Here is an 8,954-nt window from a genome sequence, read left to right as displayed (position 1 = left end):
CTAAACATCCCCTCTGCTCCACCTCTGCAGCCCTCTCTCCCTCTTAACTCCTGGCAACCGCTGATCTTTTACTATTTCAGTTTTGCCTTTTACAGAGTTTCATATTGTTGGAATTATCCAGTAGGGAGCTCTATTCATAGTGGCTTCTTTCACTCAGTAATATGTGTATCAGTTTCTTCCACGTCTTTTCATGGTTTTATAGCTCATTTCTTTTTAGCCCTGTACTCACATACATCTTGAGCTTTTCCAAATTTTGGCAATTATGAATAAAATCATGATAAACATCTTTGTACAAGTCTTTGTATGGACATAAGCTTTGAACTCCTTTCAGTAAGTATCAATGAGTACTGTTGCTGTACCATGTGGTAAGAAAATGTACATGTTTTGAATTTTTTTTTTTTTTGCAGTTTTGGGCCAGGGCCGAGTTTGAACCCACCACCTCCAGTGTATGGGGCTGGGGCCCTACTCCTTGAGCAACAGGCACCACCCAATGTTCTGAATTTTTAACCAGATAAACAGCTTGCAAAATCTTCTGATAAAAATCAGCAGACCAGGCCTAAGCCCTTAACCCTATGCCCAGCAGACAACCTCTTTCAATTCTTTTAGGATTTTTGTTTGTTTTATCTTCCTATTTCTTAAATATTATGCTTATCCTGATGTTACGTTTTTTCTTTTTCTTTTCTTTCTTTTTTTTTCCACTTTGTTGCTCTTGATAGAGTGCCGTGGCATCATAGCTCACAGCAATCTCCAACTCTTAGGCTCAAGCTATCATCTTGCCTCTGTTTTTCATTTTTAGTACTGATGGGGGTCTCACTCTTGCACAGGCTGGTCTCGAACTTGTGACCTCAAGTAATCCACCTGCCTCGGCCTCCCAGAATGCTACAATTATAGGTGTAAGCCACTGCGCCTGGCCTTATCCTGCTATTTCTTGCTGTTTCAATTCTACATATAAGTGAGTGTGACTCCCTACTAAGGCAGGTGAAAATTTAGTAATCTTGGCTCGGCGTCCGTAGCACAGTGGTTATGGCGCCAGCCACATGCACCAAGGGTGGAGGGTTGGAGCCCAGCCTGGGCCAACTAAACAACAATGACAATTGCAATAAAAAAATAGCCAGGCATTGTGGCGGGCTCCTGTAGTCTCAGCTACTTGGGAGGCTGAAGCAAGAGAATCACTTACGCCCAAGAGTTTGAGGTTGCTGTGAGCTGTGACGCCATAGCACTCTACCAAGGGCGGCGTAGTGAGACTGTCTCAAAAAAAAAAAGAAAGAAAGAAAATTTAGCAACCTTGCTCACCTTCCCCCAATACATATTTTCCCTTTTTGCAATACAATTATGTCATATTTTTGGTTAAAACAACTTTCAGGATTCCATTATTATACTCATGTAAACCCCATTCCCTGGTGATCCGGACTGTATACAGGCTGTTTTGCTATAACATGTGTTTGAATAATGCAAATTAGCTCACAGGTGATTTGTAAATGGGAACTATGTCAATCCAACCCAGAAATCGAGTTGTTCATACACAATTTATCCCAGCAGGTTTATGTTTCAAAGCCATCCAGCTGCCTGGTGCAATGGCTCATACCTGTAATCGTAGCACTCCGGGAGGCTGAGGGAGGAGAATTGCTTGAGCTCAGGAGTTCCAGACCAGCCTGAGCAATAATAAGACCCCATCTGTACTAAAAATAGAAAAACTAGCCAGGTGTTGTGCTGAGCACCTGTAGTCCCAGCTATTTGAGAGGCTGAGGTAAGAGGATTGCTTAAGCCCAGGAGTTAGAGATTGCAGTGAGTCGCGATGACCCTACTGCCCTGCAGCAGGAATGACAAAGTGAGACTGTCTCAAAAAAAAAGAGGGCTGGCTGGCGGAGTGGCTCACGTCTGCAATCCTAGAGCCGAGGCAGATGGATTGCTCAAGCTCAGGAGTTCAAGACCAGCCTGAGCAAGAGTGAGACTTCATCTATACTAAAAATAGAAAAACTAGCCCGGCGTCCTGGCATCGGCCTATAATCCCAGCTACTTGGGAGGCTGAAGCAAGAAGATTGCTTGAGCCCAAGAGTTTGAGGTTGCTGTGAGCTATGGTGCTGCAACACTTTACCCTGGGCAACAGAGTGAGGCTCTGTCTTAAAAAAAAAAACAAAAACAAAACCCAGAGGACCAACTAATCAAATCAGGGTATTAAAAATAAAAAGGCAAGCTGAAAAATCCCACAGTAAGGCCTTCCTGTTAGCACAGAACTGGTATGATGCAGATCACAGCCCCCCCACACACACCCTGTTCAATCTATCTGGGGAAACTACAAGGACATTGCCCATGGTAAAATATTTTGTTGCTTTTTGACTGATAAAGCTACTTCTGAACTGTACTTTTTCCCCTTAAATTCAAAATATATGGCTGTAAAACAATTTTTCTTTTTAAATGAGACAAAGTCTCTCTCTGTTGCCAGGGCTAAAGTGCAGTAGCATTATCACAGTGGACTGCAACCTCAAATTCCCAGGCTCACATTATCCTTCTGGCGTAGCCTCCCAAGTAGCTGGAACTACAGGTGTGCACCACCATGCCCAGCTAATTTTAATTTTTTATTTTTGTAGAGATGAGGTCTTGCCATGTTACTCAGGCTTGCCTGGCCTAGGTCTCTCAAAGTGCTAGAATTATACATTCCCCTGGCCCAGAATGTGTTTTTAATTTTGACAAAATGGATCTCCTTTAGAGGCAGATGTCTTCAAGAATATACATCTCCAAGGAGGAAGCACAGCCTCAGGGCTGAGACTACAAAGGAGGGAACAGTTGTGACTGTAGGTGCTAATGGCAGAGGAGAAATGACTACACAAGTATTTTTATTAGCATTATTGTGATTTTTATTAGGCCTCTAGTTACTAAGTTCCAAGATGCAAAACAGAAACCTAATAAATGACTTGTATCCAGAATATATATAAAAAATTCTATAACCAACCTAATTAAAAATTTGAACAGATGCTTCAACAGAGATATGGATGACATACCAGCACGTGAAAAAGTCATCAGTCATCGTCACATCTTCGATAAAGGGTATACGAATGGGATGAATGAGACTGACAATGTCATGTGTTGAGGATGAAGAGTCCCCAGAACTCTCATTCACTGCTGGTAGGTTTGAGTGGTTTGGCCCCTTTGGAAAACAGTTTGCCACTTTCCTAGGAAATCTGTTGTGTGTATACTCTAATTTCTAGTTATTCATCCTTAAGAAATGAAAACTTTTGCATGGCACCTGTGGCTCAGCAGGTAGGGTGCTGGCCCCATATACCGAGGGTAGTGGGTTCAAACCCGGCGCTGGCCAAACTGCAACAAAAAAGTAGTTGGGCATTGTGGCAGGAGCCTGTAGTTCCAGCTGCTCGGGAGGCCTAGGCAAGAGAATCGCCTAGGCCCAGGAGTTGGAGATTGCTGTGAGCTGAGGCGCCACGGCCTCGGAAGGCCGATAAAGTGAGACTCTGTCTCTACCAAACAAACAAAAAAAAGAAATGAAAACTTTTATGTTCACACAGCTTCAGTCGTAACCCCAACTGGAAATAACCTGATGTCCATTCGGATGGTGCACATGGCATATCTGTGAATGGAGTGTGACACAGCCATGAAAAGGAACACATACACAGCAAAATGGATAAACTTAGACACAGCATCTGCCCAGTGGATGCAGTCAGGAGCACCTCTCCCACCTCTGGCATCCCCTTTGCCCTTTCCCTGTATTAACCTTCTCTGGAACACTGCAGGGGGCATTTTATGTACTGGCTGTCACTGATGAACAGGTGCTCCAGGAGGGAGAAATCTCCCCAGCACCTCCAACAGTGCCCACACATGACAGGTACTCAGTAAATACACTGAAGGAACGAATGAGTGAATATGAGAAATGGGTTTTCTTCCCACTGGTGCTCCACTGCAGGCACTTAGCTTGCAGACCTGCCAAGTCACCCTCCCAGTCACCCTGCCATGTTCGACTGTCCTGTGCACTGTGTGTCGTGTCTGTCCTGTTCCTTGTCCTGCTGCAGCTCCATCAGCAGCCATAACCTCTGCCCTCTCTGCCCGCCTCATCAGGTCCCTCGCCCTTTCTCAGCCCTGGCCTTCTCCTTCAAAAGTCAGTTTTTAGGCCAGGTAAAGTGGCTCATCCCTGTTAATCCAGCACTCTGGGATGCCAAGATGGGAGGATGGCTTCAGCTCAAGAGTTGGAGGTCACTGTGAACTAGGCCGATGCCACTGCACTCTAGCTTGGGCAATAGAGTGAGGCTTTGTCTCAAAAAAAAAAAAGTCTTTTTTTTTTTTTACCCCTGACTGCTTTCTGGGCACTTACCAGCTTGGTAAACTCTCCTCTGGAGCAAGGTACTACAGTTGTCACTTTCCAGGTGAGTGAACGGAATCACAGCAGTTGAGTGACTGGCTCAAAGACCCATAGCTGCTCAGGGCAGGGCAGAGACCCAAACTGGCCACGCTGACCACAGAGCTGTGAGGCCCTAACAATTATGTGTCCCAGGCTGGGCCACTTTGCAGACTGGACGTACGTGGGGAGCCCAAGCCTTCTGCTGGAAGCCCACATGACAACATTTTGTGTCTTTAGGTTTAGCTATCTGTGAAACACTTTCTGGGCTGTTGACAGGAACTTGGAACTTGCTCCTCTTTCCTAGAGCCTTCTAGAGTCAATGCCCACCTTCTCTGTCCCAAGAGGAAGCAGCTTGAAGGCAGCACCACAAGAAGGACAGCAACAGGGGTGCCCCTGTCTCCACACTGGACAGGGGCTGCAGAGGGACTCACTGGGCATCCCAGAGAGTTCACAGGCCCCAGGACAGAGATGGTGCAGGTCACCCTCCCCAGGAGGACAGGCCATTCTGAGCACTGAACTTCCCCCACCTTTCCCGTCTTGAAAGCCCAGGGACCCAGCAGGGCCCAGAGGTAGGGCCCAGAGACCTGCACCACACCCATAGCCCATAGCTGGCGGGAGGAGCCAGGTCTATACCTGGAGGGGAATGAGGAGCTCCTCGCTGGAAGGACACTGAGGGGGCTTTAATCATGGATCTACATTCCAAAATCACCCCGTTGAAAGCCTTCCTGGTACCTCCTACTGCCTCATGACCTCCTCAAGGTGGTGTGGGCTCCTCAGGCAGCTCTGACACATTCTGTGGTATGCTGCCTGACCTTCCTCCTGCTTCCAGGCAGGTTCCCCAGGGCATTTGACCCACACTGTCTGTTTCATCCTCAGCAGCTTCTGGGAGGCGGGAGCGCCTCTCATCCCCACTGGAGGAACTGAGGACCAGAGAGGCTAGGTAACCTGCCATCCCAGGCCACTAAGGTGGGACTGGGCCTGGGAGCTCCTGCAACTTTAGGCTCAGCTCCAAGTGTTGGCAACCTGTGGGTGGCAGTGACCATCCTACCATCAAAAACAGCCTTCCCAGGTCTCACTGAGAAGGGGAGTGCCAGGCAGTGCCGGGTGGGAGGCGGGGCTGGAGGTTGGCAGTGGTGCCTGGGCCTGCAGGTATGGGCTTGGGGCCTGCTGGCCTGGGAAAAACAATCCATCTGGCTGGTTGCCAGATTTGGATTCCTCACCCCCAGTGAGGGGTACATGCTATGGACATGCTGAGGGAGAGGGTAGTGGATCTGAGTTCTCTGAGGCCTCTCCCAAATCAGGGCTTCTGGTCCCCAGGCCCTGCTTTCCCTGCCCCCATGCCCTCCTGGATGGAGGCACTGGCCAGATTCGGTCAGAGCTGGGCAACTGTGCTGCTGCAGGAGGGCTGGTCTTATGGACAAACAGAGCAGGGAGTACGGTCTGGAACGGTGTGTTGCTCTCCAGGCTTCCCTGGTGCCACTTCAGAGCTCAACACAGAAATGACCCACTGTGTCCTCAGGGGTCCCATGTGCTTAGGGATGCCTGTCTCCTGCTCCCTACGGCCTGGCTCTTGACCTCCCTGGCCCCCCATTCCAGCTCCTGGGCTGGCCCTCCCTGCCTCCAGCCTCCCCTTGTTATGCCTTGCCTGTGTCTAACCCTTCTTTGCTCCTGCTAGCGGTTGACCCCAGAATGCTCTTATTTCCATCTTCTCTCATTAAAATCTGACTTGGCCTTCAAGACTCAGCTCATTCACTCTATCCTCCAGAAATCTGCCCCTGATTCACCTATTAGGAGCTCAGCCTCACCTGAACTTCCCATGCCCGTGGGCCTGGGTCATACAGCTCTAAACTCAGGGCAGACTAGAGAGAAGAGTGTGAGCTAGGCCCTTGGACTTCCTCGCCTAGGGAGTCACCCTGGGTTTCCCTCTAAGGGATCTCCTGGATTGGGCTGCCCAAGGCTCTGGATGGGCACACCTAGCTGCCCAGGGCCGTAGCAAGGGGTCCACAGCACCCTGCCCACTCTGGGCACCCAGGGCCTACACTCCCACCTCACCGTGTATGAAGTAACTGGCAGCGACTCACACCACTCTCAGCCTCAGTCTCTGTCTGTGAACTGGAGATAATGGGACTTCCCCCGAAGCTCCAGAGTGCACTGCCAAAAGGCAGGTTGCAGTGTGCTGGCCTCCATAACTCTACTGGGCTTCACACCAATTGGTTATGGGTAGCTGCTGCTAATGACAACTTAATCCACTCATCAGCCATGCCTGTGGGCAAGAGCCATTGCTGGGCGCTGGTGCCTGGGGAATGGGAGGTGATGGTACCCCCAAACTGTCTCCTCTCAGGCTCTAAGCTCTAATGTCCCCCCCTTCTTTGTCTCTGTCCCTGTGGTCATGTGCACCACCTTCCATGAGCTCATCCACCCTTCCTCTCCGTGTCGCCAGTGTCCCCGGGATGAGGGTGAGGAAGGATCTCAGAAACCCTCCAGGCTCCTCTCATTTCACAGATGAGGAGTCTGAGGTCCAGGAGATCGGGGGTGGGGGAGCTGGCCCGAGAACACAGTTAAGTGGGGCAACACTGGGCGGCAGCAGCCAGACAAGGGACTTTAAACCAGGTCTTTGATCTCAGGTGGGGATCTGGGTTCCGGAAGGCTCCAAGAACTGTGGTTACAGGTCAGTTTTCAGGACAGTGTATGGGGCATCCTGGGGACACGGCTGTTTGTCCTGCAACCTGTTCCAACTACAGCTCAGATGTCTGGGTGTCTGCAGCAGCCTGGGTGGCAGCCTGGATGGGGGATGAGGTGAGCCGTCTGCCACGAAGAGTTTCTGACAGCTTTCTAATGTGCTGGGTCTCCAAGGAAAGGGATGGGGGCTCCAAAGGCCCATGGTGGTATGGGGCTTTCCCTGGACACCAACCATTTTGCTGTACCCTGATCCCTGCCCAGGACAACAGTGCCATTCAGTGGGCTCCCTGTCCCCAGCTACACTCCTCTCACTGGTTCCCACAGTAGCCTGTGGAAACACAAATCTGACCAGCCATCCTGAAACTTCACCTCTGGCTTCTGATTGCCTGCAGGATAAAGTCCAGCCTCCTTTTCATGGTGCTCAAGGTTCTTTGTCCCTGCTTCCAATATCTGAACTGTCCTCAAGAGGGGAGGAAAGGGTGCTCCACAGGTAAGAGGTAGCAGTGCTGAGCCTCGACCAGATGTGGGTCTCCTGAAGCTCCACCTTCCAACTCTCCCAGGCCTGATCTCAAGGATCTGGCAGGAATTGTCTGGTCTCAGTCAAAGTATCCTGGAGTGTGGCTAGAGGGTGGATGGTACACAGGGCCCCAGAATTGGCCTCTGACCCCTACAGATGGAATCTCAGGCCCGGCCTGGCTCCCTGCTCCAGAAACCCTGAACTGGCCTCACCTCTGACACCAACCTTATGGTCCCATCCACCTGACCCTGCATGGTGGTCCACCTGGTCACCATTTGCCCTCCCTGTGATCTGTTTCTGCCCAGCTGGACCTTTAAGCACACCTTTGCCTTGCCTGACGCTGGCTCTGACCATCTGCTAGGGAGGCTCTTGTACCTCCCCTCTCTGGCATGATCCCTGTGTGAGCCACTCAGGTGGAATCACCTGTTAAAGTAATAATCCCTGTTGTGTCAGGGCCTCTGTGGTAGCCACACTGATGGCTGTGGCTGGTGGTTGTTTTTTTTTTTTCAGACAGAGCCTTAAGCTGTCACCCTGGGTAGAGTGCTGTGGCATCACAGCTCACAGCAACCTCCAACTCCTGGGCTCAAGTGATTCTCCTGCCTCCACCTCCCAAGTAGCTAGGACCACAGGCACCGGCCACAACGCTCGGCTATCTTTTTGTTGCAGCCGTCATTGTTGTTTGGCGGGCCTGGGCTGGATTTAAACCCGCCAGCTCAGGGGTATGTGGCTGGTGCCTTAGCCGCTTGAGCCACAAGCGTTGAGCTGTGGCTGGTGTTTTTGTCTCATGTTTGTGGCCAGCCTTGCTGGTACAGTGTTTCCTGTTCCTGGGATGGGCCCTGTTCCCAAGGGGGCAACCCATCCTGCTAGGCAGAGCCTTTCCCTGGGGGAAGTGTCTCACAAAGTGGCAAGGTGGCCGGCCCCAGCCCCCTGTCCTCCTAAACACTTTCCTATTGTCCTGGTGGCCACACCTGGCCCAGGCTCAGACTAGGTCCAGCCAGGCGCTGTGGATGCTCCCCTGGGCAACACCCCCACCAGAAGCAGCCCGAGCACTCCTGCAGGAGGACAGGTGTGTGTGTATGGGGCAAGGTGCCAGGGTGTCAGAGTGCGCTGGGTTCCACTGGGGCCTACCCTCTGGGGACACCAGCCAAAGGCATGGCCAGAATGGGCCTGGTTCCCTCCCCAAGCCACCCCCCCATCTCCTGCCTGCCAGGCTTCCATTGTGCTTCCTGTTGGGGGGATTTCTATCTCCTACAGTCCTGCTGCTTTTTCCCAGTTCCCCTCCCCCAGCCCAGGCCCTCCCCTTCTCTGACCCTGTGTCCTGGCCTGGGGACAATGGGAACAGGAACAATGAGGAAAGCCCAGGCTTTCCTGCAGCACCCTCCCCCTTTCCCAGGCCCCTCCCTGAGGGGGCCC

Source organism: Nycticebus coucang, chromosome 6, assembly GCF_027406575.1.
Source record: "Nycticebus coucang isolate mNycCou1 chromosome 6, mNycCou1.pri, whole genome shotgun sequence".
Taxonomy (NCBI): Eukaryota; Metazoa; Chordata; class Mammalia; order Primates; family Lorisidae; genus Nycticebus; species Nycticebus coucang.
The sequence above is the reverse complement of the archived record's forward strand: the minus strand, read 5'-3'. Positions refer to the sequence as shown.